Source organism: Hyperolius riggenbachi, chromosome 4, assembly GCF_040937935.1.
Source record: "Hyperolius riggenbachi isolate aHypRig1 chromosome 4, aHypRig1.pri, whole genome shotgun sequence".
Taxonomy (NCBI): domain Eukaryota; kingdom Metazoa; phylum Chordata; class Amphibia; order Anura; family Hyperoliidae; genus Hyperolius; species Hyperolius riggenbachi.
In genome coordinates, this window is record NC_090649.1 from 380986616 (window position 1) to 381006807 (window position 20192).

At 43.1% G+C, this 20192-nt stretch overlaps 1 protein-coding gene across 3 annotated transcripts in view; it reads left to right on the top strand.

The window, feature by feature from the left end:
• TTC27 (tetratricopeptide repeat domain 27) overlaps positions 1 to 20192 on the top strand; it is a 564428-nt gene that overhangs the window by 112524 nt on the left and 431712 nt on the right. Inside the window, exon 1 of one of the 3 annotated variants that reach the window (XM_068232112.1) lies at positions 11502 to 11578. The exons of the other annotated variants lie outside the window; for them this stretch is intronic. The gene's annotated coding sequence lies outside the window, so the exon portion shown is untranslated. Of the gene's footprint in view, positions 1 to 11501; positions 11579 to 20192 lie in introns of those variants that run through there. 3 annotated transcript variants of the gene reach the window in all.

The following is a 20192-nucleotide window of genomic DNA, read 5'->3' on the forward strand; positions in this document are numbered from 1 at the left end:
CGTCACCCCAGGCACTGAACACTGAGGGACTTCTGCAAGTAGAAATACAGCATAGGGGAAGTCTAGGCAGGTAAACTGTCAGTTTAAACCCGCCTCCCCCCAGTTCGCCCTGCTCTACACAAACCAAGCCTGTGAAAACTCAAGCTGTCATCTCTGTTCATCCAGCGCGCTTACATCAAAAGGACCCCCGCATCCTCTGCTTTGCAGGCATTTGAGGAGACAGCGCTCCCCCCGTACACGGCTGTGTAATGAGCCGCTCTTCTGCAGTATGCAATCGCCGCTGTCCTGCTTCTGCTGTGATGGCTGGGCAATGAGTCGCTCTCCCTGTCAGTGTAATCCCCACTACTGACAAAGAGAGCGACTCATTGCCCAGCCATCGCAGCAGAAGCAGGACAGCGGTGATCACAATCTGCAGAATAGCGGCTCATTACACAGCCGTGTATGGGGGGAGCGCAGTCTCCTCAAATGCCTGCAGGGAGTGCGAGGGTCCTTAACTGTTGGGATTAAACCGACAGTTAGTTTACCTGCCTATGCTTCCCCTATGCTGTATTTCTACTTGCAGAAGTCCGTCAGCTTTTAGTGCCTGGGCTGACGCTGCAGGACATAGTGATATGAGGATATTTAAAGGTACATGCAAGATAATGAAAATTACACACTGAAGCTTCTGTATCACTGATGTAACTACTATGGGTGTGATTAAAAACTAAGTGTTTCGCGGTAGTGGTCCTTTAAGCCCCCTTTTATACAACAACCACTACGTAATTGCATATTTAAGACTTCCTATTAGGTTTCCACAAATGGCACATAAAACATGATTCTTTTCCTAAAAAATCATATAATTTCCATTTGCATACAGCAAAGCAAGAGCCAGGAAGTTAATAAATTCAACCTTATGCACACTCTTTAAATCTCTTGTCGTGTTTGAATATTAGACTCTATATCCTCATGTTGCTTTGCCAAGGCACCTAATTAACCCAGCTGTCAACTTTCTCCCTGTGTTTTGTTTTGTGGCATTTTATAGCAGACCTTTTGGACTTATTTTCAATATATCAGCTTGATTGTTTTTCCTGCCTTGTTTCTGTTGGTCTACAGTTATGTCCTCCAATGTATGTCCTCCAATTACAATCCACATGCCTCAAGTAATGTCACACCATTCAAGTGAGGAATTTATAAAGCTTTTTCTTTGTAACATGATTTAACCTATTGTATAATGAAAAAGCAAATAGGCACATTATTAGCAATCCAGCTTTATTTTTGTTTACCTCTCCAACTAACAGTCACTTTTAACCAGAAATAGAAGCTGCAATTTCAAAAGTAGGACTTCCTTTGTGACCATGCTGAATTCTAATCAAAACCAGTGTATGTTTATGGTCAGCCAAGCTCAGAAAAAAAAAGCAAAGGCCATGCTGATTATTATACATAATTACGGGCTCTCCAGTGCCATCAAGTTCAGGTTACTTGTGAATTATTTTATGGTTTATCTATTTATATGTGAATTATACTGTAAGTTACTCTGGTCTTTATAAAGGGTGCACTCACATTTGTAAAGAAGAGTCTTTCAGCCAGGCGGATGGTGTCCTGCATTATATGCGAGATACTATAGCTGGGTCCCTGTAACAAAGGCACAGATGGAAGTTTATACTTTTTATGCCTTTCTAAGTGTCAATAACCCCTGGCACTTATTGTTAGCATGTACAGTAAGTGCAACTCCACAGGTTACAACCCCGAGAGGTGGGAACTGAGAAGTGAGAGGAGAATGCAGCTTATTGTATGCAGCCCGGTGTACATTGCCTAACATAAAGGATCTAATGTCTACAGATTAAGACTTTGCAGTCTACTTATGCTAGGTACACACTATGAGATTTTCTGGCATATTTACTGTCAGAACGATTATTTCCAACATGTCCAATCTGATTTCCGATCGATTTCTGATCATTTTTCCGATTGATTTCCGACTGTTTTTCATTCACTTCAATCGGAAATCAGATCGGACATTATTTTTTATTTATACTGAACCAACATCTTCTGTACAAAACAAATATTGGGAAACATAGGTACATGAGAAATTCAAAACTCTGCACAATCAGAACATCCAGCAATACAAGAACAAATGCATACATAGTTGTTTGTTTTGAAACATCACCAATACTGGTACATGTTCATATGATAAATTACAGCAGAATAAGAAACACTAGGAGAAGGTCACTGCCATTTGCGAGCTTACAATCTTGAGGGGAGTAGTGGGGTGGAGACACTGATTAATATGGTCATAATTGTTTCAATAAGCTAGCTGTGTAACTGCAGTAAGTGTGATATAAAATGTAAGAATCCCCTTACTGAAGGTGCCCATACACTAATAGATGGGCACCAGCTGTGGCCAGACGAGCAACCACTCTTAGATCAAAATCTGATCAGAGAAAGATTGAATCTCTCCACACATTACACATCTAAAATCTATCCAGCCAAGGTGTTGCACTGCTTGATGCAATGCATTGCTGTGGGCCATCAATCTACCTTCGCTCCCAACCCCCTGCAGATTGATCAGTATTTTCCATCTGGTATAATCGATTAATTAGATGATCATTTGAAGCTACTTTACTTGGATATATGTCATCTCTTGGTGTAATGCTTGTATGGTTAAGCGTTCCATCTAAGAATTCCACTTACGTTCGCTTCTTGACATATATGCCAAAGAACTCCCACCCCACCAATTATCCCTTTCTCCATTCTAAAGATCTTGTCATGTACAGTTTGACCAAGAGGTTGTCTAGAGTTCTCTAGCCCTGGAGAGCATTTGTAAATCAGGCCCTTAACCTCATATGTCACAGAGTGTTTTGTTGTAGTAAAGGGATGCATATGGCCTCATTTCTAAATTGTACTATTTAAGTCGTCATCTAAAACATTTCTAGTGTATTTCATAGTTATTATAATATGTACTTTAAGCAATGACCTCTAAATAAAAGCAAGGGCTTCAAAAACAGGAGTTTCCGTTATAGACTGATTAACAAGAAAGCACAGGAATTGAAGATCTATTTGCAGACAGCCAAACGTAAGCTGCTGCATATTTAACAGTTCTGCTGTTTGCTTTTGTGCCAGTATTGATTTTATGAAGGCTGAAACCTTGAAGTCTGCACATATACACAGCGTTCTGCAAGTGTGTGCCATTGTATTATGTGCTGTGGCAGCTTGTCAGTCCTTATCATATTCATCCAGCTTCTTTTTGTCTTTAGAAAAACCCAATCCGCAGCCTCTGTTAAATAACTTCTGTCTTCCCATTAAAACCTCATCTATTTTATCATAGTATAATAATTGACCAATGTTTCGATCTGCATCTCAGCATCATTATTAAAATACAGACAGCAATATAATTAGCTCTTAGATCCCTATACTGTATAGCTCTTTTGCTTCTTAGAGGATGCCCCTACATCCATTTTAATATCATGTTATTTGCTTGCATGCATTCCTAAATCTTTATTTTTATATTTGTTTATGTTTTTAATTGCTTTGTTTTGAAAGTCGCCAGAATGAATCATGAAATTAAAGCTGCCTCCAACTAATACAAATATAGATTATGCTTGTGAATCCACTGCCCTCTTCTGCCTATGGAGACTCTTATTTGTGATTGCTGTAGTGTGCTGTACATTTTATTCAGTTTTCGTGTGTGTGCGTGCGCGTGTGTGCGTGTGTGCGTGTGTGCGTGCGTGCGCGCGTGTGCGTGTGCGTGTGCGTGTGCGTGTGTGTGTGTGTGTGTGAAAACTCTTAGGAACATAGATGCAGTCTTACAACTGAAGGTGAAAGGATATGAGAGTGACAAGGTTGCATATTGTATTTACGGTATCTTATATGCCAAATTTGAAAAGGGAAAAGTTGGTTTACATGAGTAACATGCTAGAATTAAATTAGCTGACAGGAATATTAACAATATGAGATATGCAGATGGCTGAACGTGAGGAAGAATTGAAGAGCCTAGTCATGAATGTCAAACAAGAAAATGACAAAGCTGGTCTACTGCTTAACATGAAGAAAACAGAAGTCATGTCATCTGCTCCAATGCACCATTTGCAAATTGATTGAAACAACGAACGTTCCGTCCTCGGCGTCCTAGACGCTGGGAGGACGGGCAGCGACACGGAGGCAGCTGCGGTGGCGGTGCTGTTTGCCGCAGCTGCCTTGTTCCTTACAAGGGGATTCTCAACAAGGCTTTTATTCTTTATAAAGATATTCCCTAAAAAGATTTTTAAACAGTGATGCTGGCAAGCTTCCCTGCTTGCTACACTGTTTTTTGGCAGTTGGACAGAGCAATTGCCATTCACTAAGTGCTTTTGAAAATAAATAAAATCCTGAGAATCTCCTCATGAAGAGATGGACTAGTCCAAAACCGGTAGGTAATGTCAGATTTCTACTACCTACTGTAAGTGACAGCAACAAAGTATAAAAGTAGTTTATGGCTCATTTTCCTCTGGAAAAGACATACTTCTTATTTGTTTGTTTGTACATATTTAAAATTTTACAATTTTTCACCATAGTGCCCCTTTAAGAGACATACCTGGCATCCAAAAATGTATAGTTGTAAAGCAAATCTGTGTAAAAAGTCGGCACCTACCATCTTCACTCATTTAAAAAAGAGGAAGCTGCAGAATGATCAGTCAGGTCATGCTATATCCGGACTTCCTCCTTACTCCTACATCCGGACTTCCAGCCATACTCCTGGTAGCCCAGCATTGAGTGAGATCAGAGATTGCAAGGCCACACCTCTTACCTGACAATGAGAGGGCCTTTGCTCCAATCCAGAGGCTGGAGTATTTTCAAAATTATTTATTTATTATTTATTGTAATTGTATTGTATTTATAAAGCGCCAACATTACGCAGCGCTGCACATTAGTTTAGGTTACAGACAATATTTAGGGGTGACATGCAGCAATATTACAATACAGGAATACAAGAAAAACTAGATCACGCAGCACAGTATAAGTACAAGATAATGCTTAGTCAGTCACTGGATGGGAGCATGGAGATTAGGCAAGTTAGGTTCACTGAAATGCATAGCATAATGGAGGTGCATGATCAGGTAGGACACAAAAGGAGGAGGACCCTGCCCAAATACTTACAATCTAGAGTGAGAGGTAAGGACACGAAATGTAGGGGACCAGAGTTCAGCTGCGGGTTTAGAGCACTTGTGAGGGGTGGTAGGCCAGAGTGAAAAGGTGAGTTTTGAGGGCCTCCTTTAAGATGTTGGAGGGGGCTGCCCTAATGGGGGGAGGTAGGGAGTTCCATAGTGTTGGAGCAGCTCTTGAGAAGTCCTGGAGGCGTGCATGGGACTGGGTGATGCAGGGGGCGATCAGGCGAAGTTCATTGGAGAAGCAGAGTGAGCGGTGGTGCGTACCTCTGAGTAAGATCGGAAATGTAGGTTGGACAGGTTTTGTGGACAGATTTGTAGGTCAGACACAGTATCTTGAATCTTATTCTAGACTGGATAGGAAGCCAGTGGAGGGATTCACGGAGGGGAGCTGCCGTGGTGGAGCGATAGGAGAAGTGGATAATTCTGGCTGCCGCATTCGTGATGAACTGCAGCGGGGCTATTCAGGTCATAGGGAGACCAGACAGAAGGGCATTGCAGTAGTCAAGGCAGGAAATTATGAGGGCATAGATGAGGAGTTTGGTTGTGGCAGAGGTCAGGAAAGGGCGGATCTTGCAGATGTTACGAAGGTGGAAGTTGCAGGACTTTGTGAGGTTTTGGATGTGGGGAGTGAAGGAGAGTGCGGAGTGCAGGGTGACTCCCAGACAGCGGGCTTGAGAGGTTGGACGAATGGTAGTGTGGTTAACAGTGACATGCACATCTGGGAGGTTCAGAGATGGCCGGGGTGGGAAGATCATAAATTCCATTTTGTCTAGATTTAGTTTCAGGAACCTAGCAGACATTCAGGAGGAGATGGCTGATAGACAGAAGGAGACCTTGTCCATGGTAGTGGTGGATATGTCAGGGGTCTGGAGGTAGATCTGGGTGTCATCTGCATACAGATGATAGTTAAAACCCATGGAGGAGATAACCTTGCCAATGGAGGATGTGTATAGGGAGAACAGTTGGGGGCCAAGGAACTGCAGCAGGTTAGTCTTGTACTGTAGGAAATCCTGGATAAGTCGAGTTTTCCTCCGTTTCCGTTCAGTGGTGCGTTAACCTCTGGAGGTTGCGAGTATGGGTAGTGCGCCAGGGCTGGGGGTTAGGGGGGGGCGGTTGCAGCGGAATATTGGGGGAGCAGCTTTCTCTAGGGTTGATGAGAGAGTTTGGCGATACTGAGCTGCAGCAAGATTAGGACAGGGAGAGTGGAGGAGAGGGCATGGAGGAGATCAGCAAGGACACTAAGGTTGAGCTTGCATAGGTTTTGCTGCCATTGACCAGGTTGGTGGGCGGGTAGTTTGGAGGTGCCTTCCGTAAGGAGGTTAAAGATGAGAAGGTGATGGTCTAAGGGTGGGAACATAAGGTCGAGTGTGTGACCTACTGTGTGGGTGGGGGTGTTGGTGTGTTGTACTAGGCCATGGGAGTTGGCTATGGTGAGTAGCCGGGTCACGTCAGAGTTGTTGGGTTTATCGATGGGAATATTGAAATCCCCGAGGATGATGATGGGGGGGGGGGGTGGAGGTCAGAGGAGAGGATGTGTGGGAGCCAAGAAGCAAGGTTGTCAAGAAATTGTGGTGTGGAGCTCAACAGATAAGACCGCAACAATGGCTGGCAGGGGATTGTAGAGGCGGATAGTGTGGACCTCAAATAATGTGAATTGTAGGGAGGGAGGTGGAGTGAGGGCACAGAAGGTGCAGGATGGGGAGAGGAGCAGATGCACCCCTCCCCCGGTCCTGTTGTCTGGTCTGAGGGTGTGACTGAGGTGAAGCCCACCGTAGGAGAGGACAGCCCCTACGGCAGAGTCAGAGGGGGTGAGCCATGTCTCAGTAAGTGCGAGAATGGTGAGGGTTTTTGAGAGGAAGAGGTATTGGACTGCTGTAAGTTTATTGCGGACGGATCTGACATTCCAGAGACCGAAGGGTAGGGAGAGCATGTGTTTGTGGGTGGGATGGATAGAAATAAGGTTGGGGCGAGGATGGATGTTGAAGTTATTTGTAGACAGAGGGCTGTGAAGTGTGTGAAGCAGGCGAGCAGGGGGTGCTTGTCTGGCAGCAAGCTGTGGCCCAGGGTTAGGTGATATATCACCAGCTGCAAGTAAGAGCAGGAGGGAGAGAGTAAGCAAATGTTAATGGGATTTAAATCTTTGTGAATTTTTTGAGCTGCTGGGGGGAGAGAGAGATTTCAGGAGAGCTAACAGTTCATGAGAAGCTGAGCAAGGTGAGGAAAGCAGAGCAGGTGAAATTAATATGGAGTGTGGAACATTGGGAGGATGCATGTAACAATGCAGCTTGTAGATGTTTGCAGACAGGCAGAACATAAGAACATGGCAGATGGGGGCTGTTTATAGTCATTTTTACAGATTTTCATGCATCCCTTGGACTCATTTACCTTTCATATTAACATACCTGAACAGAGAGAAAAACAGTGGTTTGCAAAAGTATTCGGCCCCCTTGAAGTTTTCCACAATTTGTCATATTACTGCTACAAACATGAATCAATGTTATTGGAATTCCACGTGAAAGACCAATACAAAGTGGTGTACACTTGAGAAGTAGAATGAAAATCATACATGATTCCAAACATTTTTTACAAATAAATAACTACAAAGTGGTGTGTGCATAATTATTTAGCCCCCTTTGGTCTGAGTGCAGTCAGTTTGCCACAAGCCATGTGGGGGACACAGCAAACCTGTGGAAGAAGGTGCTCTGGTCAGATGAGACCAAAATTGAACTTTTTGGCCAAAATGCAAAATGCTATGTGTGGCGGAAAACTAACACTGCACATCACTCTGAACACACCATCCCCACTGTCAAATATGGTGGTGGCAGCATCATGCTCTGGGGTTGCTTCTCTTCAGCAAGGACAGGGAAGCTGGTCAGAGTTGATGGGAAGATGGATGGAGCCAAATACAGGGCAATCTTGGAAGAAAACCTTTTGGAGTCTGCAAAAGACTTGACTGGGGCGGAGGTTCATCTTCCAGCAGGACAATGACCCTAAACATAAAGCCAGGGCAACAATGGAATGGATTAAAACAAAACAAATCCATGTGTTAGAATGGCCCAGTCAAAGTCCAGATCTAAATCCAATCGAGAATCTGTGGCAAGATCTGAAAACTGCTGTTCACAAACGCTGTCCATCTAATCTGAGCTGGAGCTGTTTTGCAAAGAAGAATGGGCAAGGATTTCAGTCTCTAGATGTGCAAAGCTGGTAGAGATATACCCTAAAAGACTGGCCGCTGTAATTGCAGAAAAAGGTGGTTCTACAAAGTATTGACTCAGGGCTGAATAATTACGCACACCCCACTTTGCAGTTATTTTTTTTTTGTTTTTTTAAATGTTTGGAATCCTGTATGATTTGCGTTCCACTTCTCACGTGTATACCACTTTGTATTAGTCTTTCACGTGGAATTCCAATACAATTGATTCAGGTTTGTGGCAGTAATATGACAAAATGTGGAAAACTTAAAGGGGGCCGAATACTTTTGCAAACCACTGTAGCAAGCATCATATAACCATTGACAGGAATTAGTTGATGCAGTGCTAGCTGATATGCTGCTGATCTCGGTACTAGCAGCTATAATGTTTTTTACATTTGTTCGCTTAATTGCTGATATGAGTTGCTTGCTAGCAAGACATCGATTTGTGAGACCAAGACCTAAGATTGTGAGCTTGATTAACAGGATTACAGGACAGGATAACAGAATGATAAACTCATTAGTTCCTGACCTGCACTGTCAGCAAGCTGAAGAAGGGGTTATGCCTATGCTGTGTTGCTTTATACAGAGAGAACAACGAAAAAGGCTTTGAGCTAGAAATGCTGATTTTTTTTTTTATTATTATTTTTTGTATGGCAGAGCGGTCAGAAGGTAACCGAGAACTCACTGGACAGAATTATAAGTCATTTGGTATTTCAACTCTGGAGTTCAGATTTAAAATGAAGGTGGGAATGTACACTAGGCATCACATGTCAGGAAAGAATACTCTTAGTTTTCCAATAAAAATGTACACTCTGTTGACCAAGCCACTGCATGCGAGCTTATGCAGGCTGTCAGAAGACATGAGGACACCATTATTATACCTCTTGTCAGTGTAGTTGAACACTGACAAGAGGCTCTGTCTCCTCTGCAGGACCAAATCTGTATTTATACAGACCACAGACTGAGGTATTATAAAACCTAGTGGGCTATTCATTTCAAGATTTGTGCTCCACATCACATTCCAATTAAAAACTTTCATGTGCACAAACCCGAGAGCCTTTACCCACAGCGTTAGATACCTGTGCTTCCCAACCCTGCCCTCAGGGCCCTTTCACACTGGTGCAGTGGGGTAAATTTACCACACCCCACCGTAGGGCAATGAAAGTCTATGAAGACTTTCATTCTGACGCGGTATGGCGTGATGCGACAGAAGTGACGTTTTAGCCACATCCCCAACGCACTGGCTTATTTACGTAGCTGTGCAGTTCTGCGTCGACTTGTGGCAGACTGGAGGTAATGTAAGTCTATGGCGACGTGTGTCAATTTGAAAACCCGCCGCAGTTGGGAATTTTTGGAAGACAGATGTCCTGTTTAAACTTGCATTATAATACCACAGCCTACTACAGTAGTAAAATATAATGCCTGCAGTCAAACACAGTGGTGTTGTGATGATGTGAGAACGCCTCGCTATTTTAGAGCTTTGGTGAGGGAAACATGAATTCAGCTGTTTACCATAAAGTACAGAAGGAGAATGCCTGGCCCTCAGCTTATAATCAGAAGCACATGCGACTTTGGTTTGTGCAGCAAGACCTGATCCAAAGAACAAAAGTAAGTTTGATGTTTGAGAAAACCTAAAACGACGGCATTAAAGTGGCCTAGTCAAAGTCCTGAGCTCTCCATAGCAATGGCAAAATCTACACTCACCTAAAGGATTATTAGGAACACCATACCAATACGTTATTTGACCCCCTTTCACCTTCAGAACTGCCTTATTTCTACGTTGCATTGATTCAACAAGGTGCTGAAAGCATTTTTTTAGAGATGTTGGCCTATATTGATAGGATAGCATCTTGCAGTTGATGGAGATATGTGGGATGCACATGCAGGGCACGAGGCTTCTGTTTCATCACATCTCAAAGATGCTCTATTGGGTTAAGATCTGGTGACTGTGGGGGCCATTTTAGTACAGTGAACTCACAGAAACCAATTTGAAATGATTTGAGCTTTGTGACATGGTGCATTATCCTGCTGGAAGTAGCCATTAGACAGTGGGTACATGGTGGTCGGTCATGAAGGGATGAACATGGTCAGAAACAATGCTCAGGTAGCCTGTGGCATTTAAACGATGCCCAATTTGGCACTAAGGGGCCTAAAGTGTGCCAAGCAAACATCCCCCACACCATCACACCACCAGCCTGCACAGTGGTAACAAGGCATGATGGATCCATGTTCTCATTCTGTTTACGCCAAATTCTGACTCTTTCGATACTCATCAGACCAGGCAACATTTTTCCAGTCTTCAACTGTCCAATTTTGGTGAGCTCGTGCAAATTGTAGCCTCTTTTTCCCATTTGTAGTGGAGATGAGTGGTACCTGGTAGGGTCTCCTGCTGTTGTAGCCCATCCGCCTCAAGGTTGTGCGTGTTGTGGCTTCACAAATGTTTTGCTGTATATTTCGGTTGTAACGAGTGGTTATTTCAGTCAACATTGCTTTTCTATCAGCTTGAATCATTGGGCCCATTCTCTGACCTTTAGCATCAACAAGGCATTTTCGCCCACAGGACTGCCACATAATCCATGTTTTTTCCTTTGAACACTATTCTTTTGTAAACCCTAGAAATGGCTGTGCGTGAAAATCCCAGTAATTGAGCAGATTGTGAAATACTCAGACCCGGCCCATCTGGCACCAACAACCATGCCACGCACAAAATTGCTTAAATCGCCTTTCTTTCCCATTCTGACATTCAGTTTGGAGTTCAGGAGATTGTCTTGACAAGGACCACACCCCTTAAAGAGGAACTCCAGTGAAAATAATGTAATAAAAAACAATAATTATGTATAAATGATTTAGTCAGTGTTTGCCCATTGTAAAATCTTTTAAATCCCTGATTAACATTCTGATATTTATTACATGGTGACATTTTTACTGTTGGCAGGTGATGTAGCTGCTGCATGCTTTTTTGGCAGTTGGAAACCGGTATAAACAGCTATTTCCCACAATGCAGCAGAAACTGCCCAAAGTACATTCTTTTCTTGTTTCTTGTGGGAGGGGTTTCACCACAATATCAGCCATACAGCGTCCCATGATGGTCTTGTGAAAAGGAATAGATTTCTCATATAAAAGGGGGTATCAGCTACGGATTGGGATAAAGTTCAATTCTTGGTCAGAGTTTCTCTTTAATGCATTGAAGCAACTGCCATGTGATTGGTTGATTAGATAATTGCATTAATGAGAAATTGAACAGGTATTCCTAATAATCCTTTAGGTGAGTGTATTTCCTTTTCGTAGATGTATTTCAGTGCATTTCAAAGGTGACACAACCAAGTTATTACTTATAGCAACTATTACTTCTTCACATGGGTGACACGAATGTTGCAGAACCTTTAATATATTAAATGAGCATTCATACCCTGTTAATGGTGATTGTTGAAGTTGTCTTTTATGTTATACCAATTTTCTTAAACTTTGAGGCCCCATTCCCACTTGCAAAACGCTAGCACTTTTGCCAGCATTTTGCTCAGGCGATTTCTGGCGATTAACGCAAAAAAATTGCCATTCACACTTGCCGATTTTTTTCACATTTGCGTTTAGCGCTTTTATAGCACTAAAAGCGCTTGCCTGAAAATCGCCTGAAAATGGTGCAGGCTACACGCTTGGAGATTTGCGTTAATCGCCGATGATTAACGCAAATCGCCCAAGTGAGAACGGGACAATAGGGTATTATTGCACTAGCACTTTAAAAAGCGCGATTTCGGCAAAACGCTCTAGTGTTAATGGGCCCTGAGGGCTTATTTCCTTTTGCGCAGTTTCCGCGCTGAATTCTCAGAGTTTCCCCGCCGGCAGATCACGTGGGGAAACTCTGCCATAGGGAACAATGGCACCGCCGGCTTGCGGTAGCGATTCGGACGGCATTTCCATCCGAATTGCGAATCCCATACACTGCTGATGGGATTAGTCTTCGTATCCGCAGACCCGGAAGTGCCGCCTCACTGAATATGGTAAGCCGTTGGGCATCTGGCTTGTCACACCATCCCAATGTAAGTCTGCAGTAGGAGATAATAACAGTAGATAAACAAAAACTCTTTTTAGTACTAGATGGCCTTATCTAGAGGCTGCCCACATATTCCTTTAGTGCATAGGATCGGTGGATGGCAGAAGTGCCTACTGCTGTACAATCCATCTATATTTGCACCTTTTTGCAACCTGTTGGCCCAGGTCTGTCTGCAGGAAGGAACGCAAGAAAAAAAGCAGGAAGTAGAAACACTAAAGATTTATTGTAGGATTGTATCAGCTGTAACAAATGTTTTTCTTTAAAGGTTACTATGCTGTTGCATATCTTTTAGAGCGGAGAGGAAGTTCTGAGTTCAGGTCTGCTTTAAACTGGTCTTCCAAAATATTAACTTTCCAGAACGCAGGTGAAGGGCTGAGTAAACACATTCAATTTTGATTGGCCAATTTTACCACTTCCGTGTAGTGTGGGTGTGAACACATTTTGAATCCTTTGAACAGATTGTGTAAGTAAGCGCTCATACTACTTGGATGTTGTTAAATTTACCAGTCATTGGCCAATCAAAATTGTATGTGTGTGCATACCCTAAGTGTTGTTTCACACTGTAAGCGCCATTAAATCCTCTTTACCTGTAATTTCAAAATCACTTTTTTAATGTCACCCTCTGAGGAAATTCCCACGACAGTGTTACGATTTGGCTAGAGTGAGGCATTTTTTTAAAGTGATTCAGCTTGAAGGAATGTGTAAAAATGCACTCACCTTCAACAAATCAAATTGCTAAGTGCTTGGCAATTGTGTTTTGCAGTGTGACCTAAGCCCAAGGTCCCGTTCACAGTAGTAGTAGTGCGCTGTAACAGCTACTTTGTAACACAGCTTACCACACTGCAATGTGGCATTCACAGTGCGAAGGGTGCATTGTGGGTACAACAGGTTGCGAGATTGTTACGCCATGCATGCAGGGTTTTATCGCCAAACACGCATGTTAACAGTAAAGTGAAGCATACTTTTCATTGACTGTATGCGATACAATGTAACATGCGGTACGACTTGTTACAATGTGTTCCTGTTACACAGGAATTACAACGCAATGTCCCACTGTTAACATAGCCATAGGGCTAGTTAATGCTGATTCATTTATGTTGCAGAATAATTCTGCAAGTCAGCTCGCTGCCCATACAATTCTATGGGCCTGTTCACATCTCTGCATTGTAGCTGATTGCGTTATTCTACCTCACTGTATGCAGGCTCTGAATTGATGTCTATGTCCAGTCTCCATTGCAGTTCACACACATTTTAATGTATGCATTATGCAACGGAACACTTTGAAACCAGGCTTAAGGGCCTATTTCCACTACACGCAGATTCTGGATGCAGAAAAACGGACTCCAATGAATGCCTATGGGAAATCTGCATCAGAAACACCGCGTTTAGTGTAAACCGGCCCATAGGCATTCATTTGAGTCATTTTTTCTGCATCCAGAATCTGTGTGTAGTGGAAACAGGCCCTAAGGCCTCTTGCACACTACATGCTATTTTGATGTTTTATATGATCTGATTTGTGATTCAGATTAAATAAAAGTACTGCGTGCTGCTACGATTTTTAATCGGAATCAAAAGTCGGATTGTATAAAAAATCATCGTATGTAGTGTGCAAGAGGCCTTAGGACCATATTCTATTCTAGGTGATAAATAGCTTGCAGGTGCGAGCTACTTATCACCTTGCCATTGCGCGAAGATTACCTGCAAATCCTATTGCCGGTTTCCTTTGTGCGATGGCTAATCATTATGGAGCATTATTCACGCGATGCGGGGGGCTTCGGCGATGTGCAGCGGCCTGATGGGGGAAGCTCTGGGGGTCTCTTTAGTAAAGGAGACTCCCAGATGCAGCAGAGATGATGTGCATTAACTGGTTTAGACCTGCTTTTTGCAGGTCTAATGCTGGGGATACACGGTACGTTTTCCCCCTCCGCGGGCGGACAATAGCGGGGAGTCGAGCGGAAGAGTCGAGTCGGAAGATAAGGAAGCGCCCGCGGAGACGAGCAGGAATCGATCCAGATGGCGGTGAGGGTCGATCCGGTGGCTAATCGAGCCACCGGGTCGTACCGTGTATCCCCAGCATAAGCTAACGCTCAAGCAAACATCGCTTCCCGGCAGCATGAAAAATGCAATTGGATCTAGTGTAAAGAACTCGCTGGGTGATAATATCCCCCAAGCAAGTTCTTTTCCGCCCAGGAGCGGAGGCGAGAAAAAGTAAACTGGAATAGGCCTAATTTAAAGAGAATCTGTATTGTTAAAATCGCACAAAAGTAAACATACCAGTGCGTTAGGGGACATCTCCTATTCCTCTCTGTCACAATTTCGCCTCTCCCCGCCGCATTAAAAGTAGTCAAAAACAGTTTTAAAAAGTTTGTTTATAAACAAACAAAATGGCCACCAAAACAGGAAGTAGGTTGATGTACGCTATGTCCACAGATAGAAAATCCATCCATACTACAAGCTTGCTCTGGATGCTTATTTGATCATTGCTGTTGTGGACAGTCCCGCTTCCTATAGGTCCCATTCCATCTATGTGAGCTCACTTTTGGTAAATACCTGGCCAGTTGGATGTGTGAGTGGTGGTGTGATGTGGGTCTGCATGAGGAGATGGCCATCTCATGTTATTTTTAACCTTGTTCATGGAACAGATTTTTTAATAAAATTGCATTATATACTTTTATAATTATGATTTCAGTATTTATTTGGGTAGTACCGTGAGCACCAGTAGTAGCTTTACTCCAATTTGTTGTGTAATCCATACTCAAGCAGGCTGTATACAGCTTTCCTTTTGAATCTCAAGAGATCATTTGTGTGTTTCTTTCCCCCTGCAGCTCTCACCCACTGAAGAGTTACATGTTGATTGTATCTTCCTGCAGACAGCTCTGCCCGTGTCTGTAATTCCTCAGCATATGACTTTCACAACAGAGGATTTATCCAGCTTGTAAAAGACGCACGCACGCACGCACGCACGCACGCACGCACGCACGCACGCACGCACACACACACACACACACACACACACACCAGATCAACACTGAAGAGTTGGCAGCCTTCCAGACACAGGGCAACAAGTCCAACAGGGGAAAGATACATTGATTTATTACAGAGAGGGTGATAGTAGAAAGTGCTGCAGTAAGCCAGGGCACATTAGAATAGGTTTAGGAACTTGTAGGATGGTAGAAAACAGGATGACATTTTTTAAGAACTGTGTCAGGTAGACTTTAGTAACACAATGAATAAATCAATCTTTGTTTCTTTGAGTATCAAATGAGAAGGTGAAAATATTCCTTTCTATGGATGTTATGAAATACCGTGTTTGAACTTGGACAAGTGCCATTTTTTTCAACCAAACCATGTAACTATCATTTTTTTTTTATATATATATAAATGGAAGCCTTTACCTTGAACTAGAAAAAAAATACTCATGTTCTTTTTATGCATGATATTTGTTGTTTACATTATATTATACCATGTGTGTTTCATTTCACATACTATAAATATGCACATTGCTTACTTTATTTTGCAGTATAGTAAGAATGTGAAGCAGCAGGTCAGCTCAATCATGTATCATTTAAGGAAAAATATAAGGAAACCCTGGGGTTGAAGACTTTTTAATATTTCATCTCTTTCCCTGATGTGCAGCTGGCCTAATGTAAGACCCATTAACTGCTTGTACTTACTGCAGTGCTTTGCAGGTCTCATATGGAAAATAAAGGATTATGTAAACTAACTGAGTTTTCTCTGAAATCAATGAAATATGAAGGTGTTTGAACACCTGTGAAGGTAAAACAGTCAATGCATTATTTGCTTTATCCGTAAGTCCGTACAGAAAAGTATTTTGATTGCTTAAAGGACTTACGAGGCCAAGAATAGAAAAAAACATAAAAAAAAGGTTTAGCGTCCTAGTGGACAGTGTCGTGCACAGCGGGTTACGGGGGGGGGGGGGGGCATATAGCTAGCATAGTTGCCCCAGTATAGGGAGTTTAGTTGCCCCAGTATAGGGAGTTTAGTTGCCCCAGTATGGCTAGTACAGTTACCCCAGTATAGCTAGTATAGTGCCCAGTAAAGCTAATATAGTACCCAGTAAAGCTAATATAGTGCCCAGTGTAACTAGTATAGTGCCCAGTATAGGTAGGTAGTGCCCCAGTATAGCTAGTATAGTGCCCAGTATGGGTAGGTAGTGCCCCAGTATAGCTAGTAAAGTGCCCAGTATAGCTAGTATGCCCCAGTATAGTTAGTATGCCCCAGTATAGCTAATATAGTGCCCCAGTATAGCTAGTATAGTGCCCCAGTATAGCTAGTATAGTGCGCCAGTATAGCTAGTATAGTGCCCCAGTATAGCTAGTATGCCCCAGTATAGCTAGTAAAGCCCCAGTACGGCTAGTATAGTGCCCAGTATAGCTAGTATAGTGCCTCAGTATAGCTAGTATAGTGCCCCAGTATAGCTAGTATAGTGCCCCAGTATAGCTAGTATGCCCCAGTATAGCTAGTATGCCCCAGTATAGCTAGTATGCCCCAGTATAGCTAGTATAGTGCCCCAGTATAGCTAGTATAGTGCCCCAGTATAGCGCCCCAGTATAGCCAGTATAGTGCCCACTACGCCTAGTATAGTGCCCTAGTATAGCAAGTATAGTGGGTAGTGCCCCAGTATAGCAAGTATAGTGCCCTAGTATAGTGCCAAGTATAGCAAGTATAGTGCCCCAGTATAGCAAGTATAGTGCCCTAGTATAGTGCCCCAGTATAGCAAGTATAGTGCCCCAGTATAGCAAGTATAGTGCCCCAGTATAGCAGCCCCCACCTCCCACCCCACCCCCCCGCGGCCGCCGCTGCAGTTACCTTGGCCGGCGGTCTCTCATATTCCCCTCTCTCTCTCTTCCCAGCGTGTGAGTCACAACAGCCCGCCCTGCGGCTGCTGTGATAGAGAGGGAGGAAGCAGGAAGGAGAGAGCGGTTCCCATAGTAACGGCGCGCTGCTACAGGAGGCCGCTCTTTCTCTCCTGCTTCCTCCCTATCTATCACAACAGCCGCAGGGCGCGCTGTTGTGACTCACACGCTGGGAAGAGAGAAAAGGGGAATATAAGAGACCACGCGGCCGCCAAAGGTAACAGCAGCGGAGGGGGCGGGGCGGTGGGGACAGACAAGAGGGCAGTCCCGCGGCCCAACTGAAAACGTCCTGCGGACCACCAGTGGGCCGCGGACCACAGGTTGGGGATCCCTGCTTTAAGCAATCAAAATACTTTTCTGTACGGCTGATGCAGGTAGCTAACTATTTTTATTTTGTTTTCTATACTTGGCCTCGTAAGTCCTTTAAAGAGGAACTTCAGCCTAAACAAACATACTGTCATTAAGTTACATTAGTTATGTTAATTAAAATAGGTAATATCATCTCTTACCCACCCTGTTATAAAAGAACAGGCAAATGTTTGTGATTTCATGGGGTCAGCCATCTTTTTGGTTGAAAGGAGGTGACAACTGCGCGGTAGGCTTCAAATCTCAAATTTAAAATAAAAAACAAACAAATTTGTGACAAAACAGCAGAACGAGAACAACAACATCAGAAATACCATCATGCTTTGCACAGCATCAGGGGAAACATGCCTGGGCAGATTTCTTTGATGGGGTGGAACTTATCTTCTGTGCAGCTGAAAATGAGGCTTGGGTAGGAAAAAAAAGTTCTGACGGCGTGAAACTGTTAAAGAAACACCAAGCCTTTTCAGTGCTGCTGAGTAGATTTTAGTCTGGAGCAGGGGTAGGGAACCTATGGCTCGGGAGCCAGACATGGCTCCTTTGATGGCTGTATCTGGCTCGCAGACAAATCAGTAGGGGTTGATTCACTAAGCTACACTGCTCAAGCAGCGCAGCTTAGTGTGGCAGCGCAAGTAGAATTTTCAAAGTAGGCACACTACTGCTATAGCATGAACTACTAACTTACTCACACTCCCCTCAAAATTAACAGCTGCTCCAATTATCCCACTTTGGACTCTGTCAGGTTCAGTGACTTTGTAGGACGAGATCCCCGCACTTTGATTGGCCTAATAGGCTGTCTGCCACTTGACAGGCAGCCTATTGGACCAAAGTGCGGGGATCTCGTCCTACAAAGTGTATCAACCCCCATGTCAGCTTGCTATAATTGTACAAGCTGTTAGTTGGTATTTTTCCTGGCTCTCTGGGAAATTGGTGATGTTGCAGAAACCCAAGAGAAGCTGAAGATGTGTCTGACACTTCAGCTGCCTGGAGGATCAACTGTATACACAACACCATAGCAACAGGGACGTGAGCTCTCTGATGCGTATGTGCACTGTCTCAGTTTGAAACATATTGTATGGCTCTCAGGGAAATACATTTTAAAATATGTGGCATTTATGTCTCTCAGCCGAAAAGGTTCCTGACCCCTGGTCTGGAGGTTCACTTTAAGTTGCAGCTTTCCAGGTTAACATATTTGTAATTTAGCAGTCTTTAATTTGCAATTAATTTCATGCACAGGATATTTGGTAGCACAATCTAGTGTAGTGTTGTCATACTCAATTTGAGCATCAAAAACATAACAATTGGATAATCACAATTCACAAATCCTGGTTGCTTTAAAGGACAAATTAAGTGAGAGTGATATGGAGGCTGCCATATTTTTTTTTTTTTTCAAATTCTTTATTGTGCAAAAGGTATACAAAGATACGTTGATGCCATACAGGAAGATATCATCACATGAATATACATAAATCATATCAAGTACAGCTGCAACATCATTCCTGCATATTGGGGCCACCATTAATAACAGCGATAGAGAAAAAAAAAGAAAAATAACAGCAAACGGGGTGTGTTATTTATGTATATACCTCTAGTGGTTTTCGTCCCCTATCATAAGAAATCCTAATATAGGGTAACTGAAAGGGGGAGATGAGCTTCCACTGCCAACAGAGCATAGGGATTAAACTGAACATGAACAGGTCCGGCTAAGACTAACAACAGGGATGTTATGGCTGAAGGGTCAGGGTATCTAAGTGTGTGTGTGATAAATACCAGGGGTGAAGAGGAGGAGGTACTCTATGCAGCCTATCTCAGGGCCAATCATGGCTGTTCTAATGCGACTCTTAATTCTTCTGATTCTCTATAGGCAGACCATGTATTCCAAGTCCTAGAGAATATCTCATGTTTGTTTATAAGGAACATCCTATCTCTTTCCAGGCGTTGGATCTGATCTAGTTCTTGTATAACTAGGGTCAGGGTAGGCAGCGTAGTTTTACCCCATAGTCTAACCAGGATAGTTTTGGCAGCATTCAAGATATGTCTCACAACAGACTGTTTATAGGTTTTCATTTTCCAATTATTCATATGTAGCAAATAAAACGCACAGGTAAACGGTATGTCTCTATTTGTCATTTCTTTGAGTAGTTTCTCTATCGCTATCCAAAAATGAGAGAGCTTATCACAACTCCATAATAAATGTATCAGGGAACCAATATTAGATTTACAACGCCAGCAGTTGGGGTCGCTGCTTGGAAAGATCTGGTGGATTCGTAAGGGGGTGTAGTACCAGCGTGCTAGAATTTTATAGTTGATTTCCTGAATACGAACAGCTACACTAGATTTGTAAGCAAATACACATATATTAGTTCTCTCCTTCTTGGTGAACGTAATACCTAGATCTCTTTCCCAATCTCTAACAAAATTCAGATCATCCACGGGTCTATCAATAAGAAGCTTATAGATCAAGGATAGGGTCTGTTTGCTCGGGCCTGCAGCCAAGCATAGGTCCACAAATGGGGTCTTACTTGTTCTGTGGGACTTATTTACTTCCATTGAAGCTAAGAGATGTCTGATTTGGAAAAGGCCCCACC